This window comes from Triticum urartu, chromosome 4A, assembly GCF_056163025.1.
Source record: "Triticum urartu cultivar PI428250 chromosome 4A, HENAU_Tu73, whole genome shotgun sequence".
Lineage (NCBI taxonomy): Eukaryota > Viridiplantae > Streptophyta > Magnoliopsida > Poales > Poaceae > Triticum > Triticum urartu.
In genome coordinates this window covers 434183997-434197725 of record NC_141876.1, presented here as the reverse complement: position 1 = coordinate 434197725, position 13729 = coordinate 434183997, and positions in this window count along the sequence as shown.

Below are 13729 nucleotides of genomic sequence, written 5' to 3'. Positions count from 1 at the left end.
TTTGGAGTAATGCTACGTCTACGTCTACAAAAGGTTACTTGAAATTTCTGCACCATGAGGCGGCAGATCTCCCGGCTGCAGTACAACAAGATGATGCATAGGAGTTTCTGCTAGATAAAGCGTGTGTTGACACCAAATTTTGATATAGAAAAATGTTTTTAAGATGATCTCAAATGAAATAGTGCTTATAGTCGACTACAACCTAGGATACCAATGCCACCCACGATGCTTAATGACTTCAGTTAGTCAAGGAACAGTCGGCCACATATGAGACCATGAATAGCATTAATACATGTCTGTAATGGCCTTCATCCTAACACACTCTATTTAAGGAGGAATGGGAGCATTGGGCTGAAGGTTGAGCATCGATATATCGTACCTTATACCAAGAGCTAAGAGCATCACAGCGGTAGAGTATTACCTTCACCGGGGAGAGCCTGAACTAGTATAAATCCATATGCGTACTTCCGTCCGCACTGATTGGTAGATTCGATTGCCTCCATATATACATACGCCATGCACTATTGTTAGGATTATATCCACAATAATACTTTTCTGATACACCTGTAAGTTATTTTTATTGGCACCCAGTTATGGTGTGATGTTTGGCAATCTCAAAGTAACCATCCGGTATGTTGGTATACTATGTTCTCATGGTCTAAGTGAAGGAAACATGTCCTAGAGGCAATAATAAAGTTATTATTTTATATTTTCTTTATGATAAACGTTTATTATTCATGCTAGAATTGTATTGATTGGAAACCTTGATACATGTGTGAATATATAAACAAACACCGTGTCCCTAGTGAGCCTCTACTAGACTAGCTCATTGATCAAAGATGGTTAAGGTTTCCTAACCATTGATATGAGTTGTCATTTGATAACAGGATCACATCATTAGGAGAATGATGTGATGAACAAGACCCATCCGTTAGCTTAGCATTATGATCGTTCAATTTTATTGCTATTGCTTTCTTCATATCAAATACATATTCCTTCGACTATGAGATTATGCAACTCCCGGATACCGGAGAAATACCTTGTGTGCTATCAAACGTCATAACGTAACTGGGTGATTATAAAGATGCTCTACAGGTATCTCCGAAGGTGTTTGTTGGGTTGGCATAGATCGAGATGAGGATTTGTCACTCCGAGTACCGGAGAGGTATCTCTGGGCCTTCTCGGTAATGCACTGTAACGCCCTCGATGCGGCTATATCTCCTACGTGTCGAAGCACGACTTAGAGGCATAACCGCATTGAAAGCAATGTCGCAAGTAAGGCAAGCTTCACAACATCCCATGTAATATAAATAATAAAAGGGTAAGGTACATAGTTGGCTTACACTCGCCATGTCAAACAAAGTACATAAATAACATCACATCATCCAATCACTCATGGCCCGACTACGGTGCCAAAATAAAAGATCAACCCAACATGCGACACGGTCCCGATTGCCCCAACTGGGCTCCACTACTGATCATCAGGGAAAGACACATAGTAACGGCGTGAGTCCTCGTCGAACTCCCACTTGAGCTCAAACGCGTCGTCTGAAACGGAGTCATCAGGCCCTGCATCTGGTTTGGAAGTAATCTGTGAGCCACAGGGACTCAGCAATCTCGCACCCTCGCGATCAAGACTATTTAAGCTTATAGGTAAGGCAAGGTAATATGTGGAGCTGCAGCAAGCGACTAGCATATATGGTGGCTAACCTGTTCACAAAAGAGAGCGAGAAGAGAAGGCAAAGCGCGAACGAAGAACTAGAGAACAACCTGCGGCAAGCATTACTCGAACACCGTGTTCACTTCCCGGACTCCGCCGAGAAGAGACCATCATGGTAACACATACAGTTGATTCATTTTAAATTAAGTTAAGGTTCAAGTTATCTACAAACGGACATTAACAAATTCCCATCTGCCCATAACCGCGGGCACGGCTTTCGAAAGTTCAAATCCCTGCAGGGGAGTCCCAACTTAGCCCATGACAAGCTCTCACGGTCAACGAAGGATATTCCTTCTAGCGGGAAGACCCGATCAGACTCGGAATCCCGGTTACAAGACATTTCGACAAGTTAAAACAAATATAGCAACACCGCCCGAATGTGCCGACAAATCCCGATAGGAGCTGCACATATCTCATTCTCAGGGCACACTCAGATTGTTCAAACTTCCGGTAGGCCAGCCCAGAGTTGCCCCTGGTGGCCACCGGCGGCTGACGGTTTGGACCAACACTCAGAGGAGCACTGGCCCGGGGGGGTTAAAATAATGATGACCCTTGAGTCTGCAGAACCCAAGGGAAAGAAAAGGCTAGGTGGCGAATGGTAAACCCAAGGTTGGGCATTGCTGGAAAAGCTTTAATCAAGGCGAACTATCAAGGGGTTCCCATTATAACCCAACCACGTAAGGAACGCAAAATCCGGGAACATAACACCGATATGACGAAAACTAGGGCGGCAAGAGTGGAACAAAACACTAGGCGAGAGGCCGAGCCTTCCACCCTTTACCAAGTATATAGATGCATTAAGATAATAAGATAATATAATGATATCCCAACAAGAAAATAATGTTTCAGCAAGGAACGATCTCCAATCTTCACCTGCAACTAGCAATGCTATAAGAGGGGCTGAGCAAGGCAGTAACATAGCCAATCAACGGTTTGCTAGGACATGGTGGGTTAGAGGTTTGACATGGAAATTTGGGAGGCATGATAAGCAAGTGGTAGGCATCGTAGCATAGGCATAGCAAAAGAGCGAGCATCTAGCAAAGCAAAGATAGAAGTGATTTCGAGGGTATGATCATCTTGCCTACAAAGTTGTCAGAGTTGACTGGATTCTCGAAAGCAAACTCAACGGGCTCCTCGTTAGCGAACTCGTCTCCCGGCTCTACCCAAACAAGACAAACAAGCAAAAAGGACACAATCAACCACGTGCAAAGCTCAAACAACATGATGCAAACATGGAATGCTATGTGGGATGCGATATGTAATGCATATGCAAGATTTGACAAGGAATGAATGAACCTGGCCTCAACTTGGAAATCCAAGTGTTTCACTGGAAAGGTGAGGTGATTTCGGTTGAAATCGATATAAAGAACATCGGAATCGGAGACACGGTTTGGAAATGGCAAGCAATTCAAATATGGCACCGGTCTGCGATAAACAGCGAGTAGCCATCTAAATGCAACAAGACAAATATGCTACAGCATCCAAACATGGCAACAAAATACATGGCAGGGATCCACTCATGAAGCTTAACAAAAGATGAACACTGAGCTACGGCCAATTCATCCATTAACAGGTTCAAACAAGCATGGCAAAAGTGCAATTGGTAAACAGATTTCAGACTTGGTGAAATTAACACTTGTCTGGAATTTCAGATCAGGTAGCACACTTTGGAGCATGAAAACTAGATGCTACAGGAACTTAACATGGAAAAATAAAGCATGGCATGGAGCTACTCAAAGAGCTTAACAAAAGTACCTTAGTGACTTGAGCCAAAAGGGATCATAGAATACAATTGCAAACATGTGAACATGACAAAAACATAATCAGATCACAGACTTAGTGAAAAACTGGAGCATGCAAAACAGATATCAAGTAGGCATGTTTACAAGCTCGATGCACTCACTACAGAGCATTTCATGACAATCTAAGCATACACCCATCAAGAATACACATTATACAAGATAGACATGGCAAGAACAATAACATAGCATGCACGGATCAACTACAAGATCCTCGGCGAAATCGCTAACAAGTAGACAATCTGCCCAGATTCATGAAATAGCAAAAGTAGAGCTCGATTGACTCAAGCTAGGGTGCTCCATAATTGCAAACAAAGACATGGATGGATAGAGCACTACAAGATTAACAAATCATCCTTACTGATCATTCTCAAAAGAGACACGGATCACTAGGAAACAACATGAACATATGACATATTGATAAAAACAAATCAAGGACTTAGTGGAATTGCTAAGTCCCTGAAATCAGCATTAACAAATGCTCCACTTTGCAAACTTGTGCTAGTAACCACACACATCACAAAAATACATGGATTGCACCTCTGGAAAGATGGCAAAGCATATAACAAAACTCATGTAGAGCTCAGGGGCATATCATGCACACAATAATCATGGCAAAAATGACAAATAGCCATTTGGAGCAGCAGATCTGACAACTAACTCAAATAGCACTCTTCCAACAGCATTTCGGGCATCAAGATGAACTCAAATGAAAATTATGCAGTGAGATGAAATGATGTGCTCTCTGAGACGAACATTTTGATATGCTATAAGCGCAAAATGGAGTTACTGGTGCAAAGTTACGGCATGATGAATAAGGGCATTTGGATCTGGAAATCGGGGACTTAGAGAAATTCATCACCTCGCGGATCTAGGGTTTACTGTTCACCCGGCGAGATCCACTGTTCACCCGCGAAGAAATCCGAGGTCGCCGGCGAGGATCCCTACTCCGGCGAAGAAGAGACGTCGCTCCGGCGCGGGGGAAGCCGGAGCCGGCGAGAGGAAGGACGGGACGGCGGCGGCGGCCATCGGGCGCGGCCCCGGCGCGGATTGGCGGCGGCGGGCGGTGTTCCGGTGGGGCCGTGCGGTCGCCGGCGAGGGTGCGGCGGCCGGCGTCGGCTCCGTGCGGCGGCGCGGGGTCGCCGGGCGGCGGGAAGAAGGCGGCGGGGCGCGGTAGGCGGCGGCGCGTGGAAGCGGCCCGCGAGGGCCGGATCTGGGCCCGTCGGGCCTCGGCGGCGCGCGGGTCGGCGGCGGTGACGTGGCGGCGCGGGAGTGGTTGCCGGCGGTGTGTCCGGCGCGGTCCGGACAATGTCTGGCGCGCGGAGGAGCGGATCTAGGGTTTCGGGGAGAGGAAAACGAGAATTTCGGAGGGGACCTATTTATAGGCATAGAGGGAGCTAGAAGTGTCCAAATGAGGTGCGGTTTTCGGCCACGCGATCGTGATCGAACGCTCAAGATGATGGAGTGGGTTTTGGTGGGTTTTGGGCCAAATTGGAGGGGTGTTGGGCTGCAACACACACAAGGCCTTTTCGGTCCCTCGGTTAACCGTTGGAGCATCAAACGAAGTCCAAATGGTACGAAACTTGACAGGCGGTCTACCGGTAGTAACCCAAGGCCGCTTGGCAAGTCTCGGTCCAATCCGAAAATGTTTAACCCCCACACACGAAAGAAAGGTAGAAATGACCACCGGAGGAGAACGGAGCGCCGGAAAGCAAAATGGACAACGGGAAAAATGCTTGGATGCATGAGACGAGCACGTATGCAAATGCAATGCACATGATGACAAGATATGAGATGAATGACAACGACAACAACACACGGAGACAAAAACCCGAACCCGAGAAAATAAAATAACTTAACACCGAAAACGGCAAGAGTTGGATTACATATTAGGTAAATCATATTCGGGGTGTTACATGCACATCATAATAAGCCTTGCAAGCAAAGTGACTAATGAGTTAGTTGCAGGATGATGTATTACAGAACGAGAAAAGAGACTTGCCGGTAACGAGATGGAACTAGGTATGAAGATACCGACGATTGAATCTCGGGCAAGTAACATACCGATAGACAAAGGAAATAACGTATGTTGTCATAACGGTTTGACCGATAAAGATCTTCATAGAATATGTAGGAACCAATATGAGCATCTAGGTTCCGCTATTAGTAATTGACCGGAGAGGTGTCTCGGTCAGGTCTACATAGTTCTCGAACCCGTAGGGTCCGCACGCTTAACGTTTGATGACGATATAGTATTATATGAGTTATGTGATTTGGTGACCGAATTTTGTTCTGAGTCCCGGATGAGATGACGGACATGACGAGGAGTCTCGAAATGGTTGAGAGATAAAGATTGATATATAGGACGATGGTATTCGTGAAGGAAATGTGCCCTAGAGGCAATAATAAAGTTATTATTTATTTCCTTATATCATGATAAATGTTTATATTCATGCTAGAATTGTATTAACCGGAAACATGATACATGTGTGAATACATAGACAAACAGAGTGTCACTAGTATGCCTCTACTTGACGAGCTCGTTAATCAAAGATGGTTATGTTTCCTAGCCATAGACAAAGAGTTGCCATTTTATTAACGGGATCACATCATTAGGAGAATGATGTGATTGACTTGACCCATTCCGTTAGCTTAGCACTTGATCGTTTAGTTTGTTGCTATTGCTTTCTTCATGACTTATACATGTTCCTATGACTATGAGATTATGCAACTCACGTTTACCGGAGGAACACTTTGTGTGCTACCAAACGTCACAACGTAACTGGGTTATTATAAATGTGCTCTACAGGTGTCTCCAAAGGTACTTGTTGGGTTGGCGTATTTCGAGATTAGGATTTGTCACTTCGATTGTCGGAGAGGTATCTCTGGGCTGACTCGGTAATGCACATCACTATAAGCCTTGCAAGCAATGCAACTAATGAGTTAGTTGTGGGATGACGTATTATGGAACGAGTAAAGAGACTTTCTGGTAACGAGATTGAACTAGGTATTGAGATACCGACGATCGAATCTCGGGCAAGTAACATACAGATGACAAAGGGAACAACGTATGTTGTTGTGCGGTTTGACCGATAAAGATCTTCGTAGAATATGTAGGAGCCAATATGAGCATCCAGGTTCCGCTATTGGTTATTGACCGGAGACGTGTCTCGGTCATGTCTACATAGTTCTCGAACCCATAGGGTCCGCACACTTAAAGTTAGATGACGGTTATATTATGAGTTTATATGTTTTGATGTACCGAAGGTAGTTCGGAGTCCCGAATGTGATCACGAACACAACAAGAAGTCTCAAAATGGTCGAGACGTAAAGATCGATATATTGGACGACTATGTTTGGACACCGGAAAGGTTCCGGAAGGTTTTAGACATTTATCGGAGTACCAGGGGTTACTGCAACCCCCCGGGAATTAATGGGCCTTATTGGGCCTTAGTGGAGAGAGATAGAGAGGGGCCGGCCAGGGCAAGAGGCGCGCCCCCTCCCCTTGAGTCCAAATAGGACAAGGAAAGGGGGGGGGGCGCCCCCCTTGCCTTTCCCCTCTCCCACTCCTTCCTTCCCCCTCCTTGGACTAGGAAAGGGAGGGGCAAACCTACTTGGAGTAGGTTTCCCCCTCCTAGGGCGAGCCACCCCCTTGGTCGGCCCTCTCCTCCTTCCCCCTTTATATACGGAGGAGGGGGGCACCCCGTAGACACAACAATTGATCTCTTGATCTCTTAGCCGTGTGAGGTGCCCCCTCCACCATAATCCACCTCGATGATATCGTAGCGGTGCTTAGGCGAAGCCATGCGTCGGTAGAACATCATCATCGTCACCACGCGGTCGTGCTGACGAAACTCTCCCTCAACACTCGGCTGGATCGGAGTTCGAGGGACGTCATCGAGTTGAACGTGTCCAGAACTTGGAGGTTCCATGCGTTCGGTACTTGATCGGTCGGATTGTGAAGACGTACGGCTACATCAACCGCGTTGTGCTAACGCTTCCGCTTCCGGTCTATGAGGGTACGTGGACACACTCTCCCCTCTCGTTGCTATGCATCACCATGATCTTGCGTGTGCGTAGGAATTTTTTTGAAATTACTACGTTCCCCAACAGTGGCATCCGAGCCAGGTTTTATGCGTAGATGTCATATGCACGAGTAGAACACAAGTGAGTTGTGGGCAATACAAGTCATACTGCTTACCAGCATGTCATACTTTGGTTCGGCGGTATTGTTGGATGAAGCGGCCCGGACCGACATTACGCATACGCTTATGTGAGACTGGTTCTACCGACGTGCTTTGCACACAGGTGGCTGGCGGGTGTCAATTTCTCCAACTTTAGTTGAACCAAGTGTGGCTACGCCCGGTCGTTGAGAAGGTTAAAACAACACTAACTTGACGAACTATTGTTGTGGTTTTGATGCGTAGGTAAGAACGGTTCTTGCTCAGCCCGTAGCAGCCACGTAAAACTTTGCAACAACAAAGTAGAGGACGTCTAACTTGTTTTTGCAAGGCATGTTGTGATTCGATATGGTCAAGGCATGATGCTATATTTTATTGTATGAGATGATCATGTTTTGTAACCGAGTTATCGGCAACTGGCAGGAGCCATATGGTTGTCGCTTTATTGTATGCAATGCAATCGCCCTGTAATGCTTTACTTTATCACTAAGCGGTAGCGATAGTCATAGAAGCATAAGTTGGCGAGATGACAACGATGCTACGATGGAGATCAAGGTGTCACGCCGGTGACGATGGTGATCATGACGGCGCTTCAGAGATGGAGATCACAAGCACAAGATGATGATGCCCATATCATATCACTTATATTATTGCATGTGATGTTTATCTTTTATGCATCTTATCTTGCTTTGATTGACGGTAGCATTATAAGATGATCTCTCACTAAATTATCAAGATATAAGTGTTCTCGCTGAGTATGCACCGTTGCGAAAGTTCTTCGTGCTGAGACACCACGTGATGATCGGGTGTGATAGGCTCTACGTTCAAATACAACGGGTGCAAAACAGTTGCACACGCGGAATACTCAGGTTAAACTTGACGAGCCTAGCATATAACAGATATGGCCTCGGAACACTGAGATCGAAAGGTCGAGCGTGAGTCATATAGTAGATATGATCAACATAGTGATGTTCACCATTGAAACTACTCCATCTCACGTGATGATCGGACATGGTTTAGTTGATTTGGATCATGTGATCACTTAGAGGATTAGAGGGATGTCTATCTAAGTGGGAGTTCTTAAGTAATATGATTAATTGAGCTTAAATTTATCATGAACTTAGTACCTGATAGTTTCTTGCTTGTCTATGTTGATTGTAGATAGATGGCTCGTGCTGTTGTTCCGTTGAATTTTAATGCATTCCTTGAGAAAGCAAAGTTGAAAGATGATGGTAGCAATTACATGGACTGGGTCTGTAACTTGAGGATTATCCTCATTGCTGCATAGAAGAATTACGTCCTGGAAGCACCGCTGGGTGCCAGGCCTACTGCAGATACTGCTGACAACGTTAAGAATGTTTGGCAGAGTAAAGCTGATGACTACTCGATAGTTCAGTGTGCCATGCTTTACGGTTTAGAACCGGGACTTCAACGACATTTTGAACGTCATGGAGCATATGAGATGTTCCAGGAATTGAAGTTAATATTTCAAGCAAATGCCCGGATTGAGAGATATGAAGTCTCCAATAAGTTCTATAGCTGCAAGATGGAGGAGAATAGTTCTGTCAGTGAACATATACTCAAAATGTCTGGGTATCATAATCACTTGACTCAACTGGGAGTTAATCTTCCTGTTGATAGTGTCATTGGCAGAGTTCTTCAATCACTGCCACCAAGCTACAAAAGCTTCGTGATGAACTATAATATGCAAGGGATGAATAAGACAATTCCCGAGCTCTTCGCGATGCTAAAGGCTGCGGAGGTAGAAATCAAGAAGGAGCATCAAGTGTTGATGGTCAATAAGACCACCAGTTTCAAGAAAAAGGGCAAAGGGAAAAAGAAGGGGAACTTCAAGAAGAACGGCAAACAAGTTGTTGCTCAAGAGAAGAAACCCAAGTCTGGACCTAAGCCTGAGACTGAGTGCTTCTACTGCAAGCAGACTGGTCACTGGAAGCGGAACTGCCCCAAGTATTTGGCGGATAAGAAGGATGGCAAGGTGAACAAAGGTATATGTGATATACATGTTATTGATGTGTACCTTACTAATGCTCGCAGTAGCACCTGGGTATTTGATACTGGTTCTGTTGCTAACATTTGCAGCTCGAAACAGGGGCTACGGATTAAGCGAAGATTGGCTAAGGACGAGGTGACGATGTGCGTGGGAAATGGTTCCAAAGTCAATGTGATCGTGGTCGGAACGCTACCTCTACATCTACCTTCGGGATTAGTTTTAGACCTGAATAATTGTTATTTGGTGCCAGCGTTGAGCATGAACATTATATCTGGATCTTGTTTGATGCGAGACAGTTATTCATTTAAATCAGAGAATGATGGTTGTTCTATTTATATGAGTAATATCTTTTATGGTCATGCACCCTTGAAGAGTGGTCTATTTTTGTTAAATCTCGATAGTAGTCACATATTCATAATATTGAAGCCAAAAGATGCAGAGTTGATAATGATAGTGCAACTTATTTGTGGCACTGCTGTTTAGGTCATATCGGTGTAAAGCGCATGAAGAAACTCCATTCTGATGGACTTTTGGAACCACTTGATTATGAATTACTTGGTACTTGCGAACCGTGCCTCATGGGCAAGATGACTAAAACGCTGTTCTCCGGAACTATGGAGCGAGAAACAGATTTGTTGGAAATCATACATACAGATGTGTGTGGTCCGATGAATATTGAGGCTCGCGGCGGGTATCGTTATTTTCTCACCTTCACAGATGATTTAAGCAGATATGGGTATATCTACTTAATGAAACATAAGTCTGAAACATTTGAAAAGTTCAAAGAAGAGTGAAGTTGAAAATCATCGTAACAAGAAAATAAAGTTTCTACGATCTGATCGTGGAGGAGAATATTTGAGTTACGAGTTTGGTCTTCATTTGAAACAATGCGGAATAGTTTCACAACTCACGCCACCCGGAACACCACAGCATAATGGTGTGTCCGAAAATCGTAATCGTACTTTACTGGATATGGTACGATCTATGATGTCTCTTACTGATTTACTGCTATCGTTTCGGGGTTATGCTCTAGAGACAGCTGCATTCACATTAAATAGGGCACCATCTAAATCCGTTGAGACGACGCCTTATGAACTATGGTTTGGCAAGAAACTAAAGTTGTCGTTTCTTAAAGTTTGGGCTGCAATGCTTATGTGAAAAAGTTTCAATCTGATAAGCTCGAACCCAAATCAGAGAAATGTGTCTTCATAGGATACCCCAAAGAGACTGTTGGGTACACCTTCTATCACAGATCCAAAGGCAAGACTTTTGTTGCTAAATTTGGAATCTTTCTAGAGAAGGAGTTTCTCTCGAAAGAAGTGAGTGGGAGGAAAGTAGAACTTGATGAGGTAACTGTACCTGCTCCCTTATTGGAAAGTAGTTCATCACAGAAACCGGTTCCTGTGACACCTACACCAATTAGTGAGGAAGTTAATGATGATGATCATGAAACTTCAGATCAAACTGTTACTGAACCTCATAGGTCAACGAGAGTAAGATCCGCACCAGAGTGGTATGGTAATCCTGTTCTGGAGGTTATGTTACTAGACCATGACGAAGCTATGAACTATGAAGAAGCGATGGTGAGCCCAGATTCCGCAAAATGGTTGAGGCCATGAAATCTGAGATGGGATCCATGTATGAGAACAAAGTGTGGACTTTGGTTGACTTGCCTGTTGACCGGCAAGCCATTGAAAATAAATGGATCTTCAAGAAGAAGACTGACGCTGACGGTAATGTTACTGTCTATAAAGCTCAACTTGTTGCAAAAGGTTTTCGACAAGTTTAAGGGATTGACTACGATGAGATTTTCTCACCCGTAGCGATGCTTAAGTCTGTCCGAATCATGTTAGCGATTGCCGCATTTTATGATTATGAAATTTGGCAAATGGATGTCAAACCTGCATTCCTGAATGGATTTCTGGAAGAAGAGTTGTATATGATGCAACCGGAAGGTTTTGTCAATCCAAAGGGAGCTAACAAAGTGTGCAAGCTCCAGCGATCCATTTATGGACTGGTGCAAGCCTCTCGGAGTTGGAATAAACGTTTTGATAGTGTGATCAAAGCTTATGGTTTTATACAGACTTTTGGAGAAGTCTGTATTTACATGAAAGTGAGTGGGAGCTCTGTAGCATTTCTGATATTATATGTGGATGACATATTATTGATTGGAAATGATATAGAATTTCTGGATAGCATAAAAGGATATCTGAATAAGAGTTTTTCAATGAAAGATCTCGGAGAAGCTGCTTATATATTAGGCATCAAGATCTATAGAGATAGATAGAGACGCTTAATTGGACTTTCACAAAGCACATACCTTGAAAAAGTTTTGAAGAAGTTTAAAATGCATCAAGCAAAGAAAGGGTTCTTGCCTGTGTTACAAGGTGTGAAGTTGAGTAAGACTCAATGCCCGACCACTGCAGAAGATAGATATAAAATGAAAGATGTTCCCTATGCTTCAGCCATAGGCTCTATCATGTATGCAATGTTGTGTACCAGACCTGATGTGTGCCTTGCTATTAGTTTAGCAGGGAGGTACCAAAGTAATCCATGAGTGGATCACTGGACAACGGTCAAGAACATCCTGAAATACCAGAAAAGGACGAAGGATATGTTTCTCATTTATGGAGGTGACAAAGAACTCGTCGTAAATGGTTACGTCGATACAAGCTTTGACACTGATCTAGACGATTCTAAATCGCAAACCGGATACATGTTTTTATCAAACGGTGGGGCTGTCAGTTGGTGCAGTTCTAAACAAAGCGTCGTAGTAGGACCTACATGTGAAGCGGAGTACATAGCTGCTTCGGAAGCAGCAAATGAAGGAGTCTGGATGAAGGAGTTCATATCCGATCTAGGTGTCATACCTAGTGCATCGGGTCCAATGAAAATCTTTTGTGACAATACTAGTGCAATTGCTTTGGAAAATGAATCCAAATTTCACAAGAGAACCAAGCACATCAAGAGACGCATCAACTCCATTCGGAATCAAGTCCAGGTGGGAGACATAGAGATTTGCAAGATACATACGGATCTGAATGTTGCAGACCCGTTGACTAAGCCTCTTCCACGAGCAAAACATGATTAGCACCAAGGCTCCATGGGTGTTAGAATCATTACTGTGTAATTTAGATTATTGACTCTAGTGCAAGTGGGAGACTGAAGGAAATATGCTCTAGAGGCAACAATAAAGTTATTATTTATTTCCGTATATCATGATAAATGTTTATTATTCACGCTAGAATTGTATTAACCGGAAACATGATACATGTGTGAATACATAGATAAACAGAGTGTCACTAGTATGCCTCTACTTGACTAGCTCGTTAATCAAAGATGGTTATGTTTCCTAGCCATAGACAAAGAGTTGTCATTTGATTAACGGGATCACATCATTAGGAGAATGATGTGATTGACTTGATCCATTCCGTTAGCTTAGCACTTGATCGTTTATTTTGTTGCTATTGCTTTCTTCATGACTTATACATGTACCTATGACTATGAGATTATGCAACTCCCGTTTACCGGAGGAACACTTTGTGTGCTACCAAACGTCACAATGTACCTGGGTGATTATAAAGGTGCTCTACAGGTATCTCCAAAGGTACTTGTTGGGTTGGCGTATTTCGAGATTAGGATTTGTCACTCCGATTGTCGGAGAGGTATCTCTGGGCCCACTCGATAATGCACATCACTATAAGCCTTGCAAGCAATGCAACTAATGAGTTAGTTGCGGGATGACGTATTACGGAACGAGTAAAGAGACTTGCTGGTAACGAGATTGAACTAGGTATTGAGATACCGACGATTGAATCTTGGTCAAGTAACATACCGATGACAAAGGGAACAACGTATGTTGTTATGCAGTTTGACCGATAAAGATCTTCGTAGAATATGTAGGAGCCAATATGAGCATCCAGGTTCCACTATTGGTTATTGACCAGAGACGTGTCTCAGTCATGTCTACATAGTTCTCGAACCCGTAGGGTCTGCACGCTTAAAGTTAGATTACGGT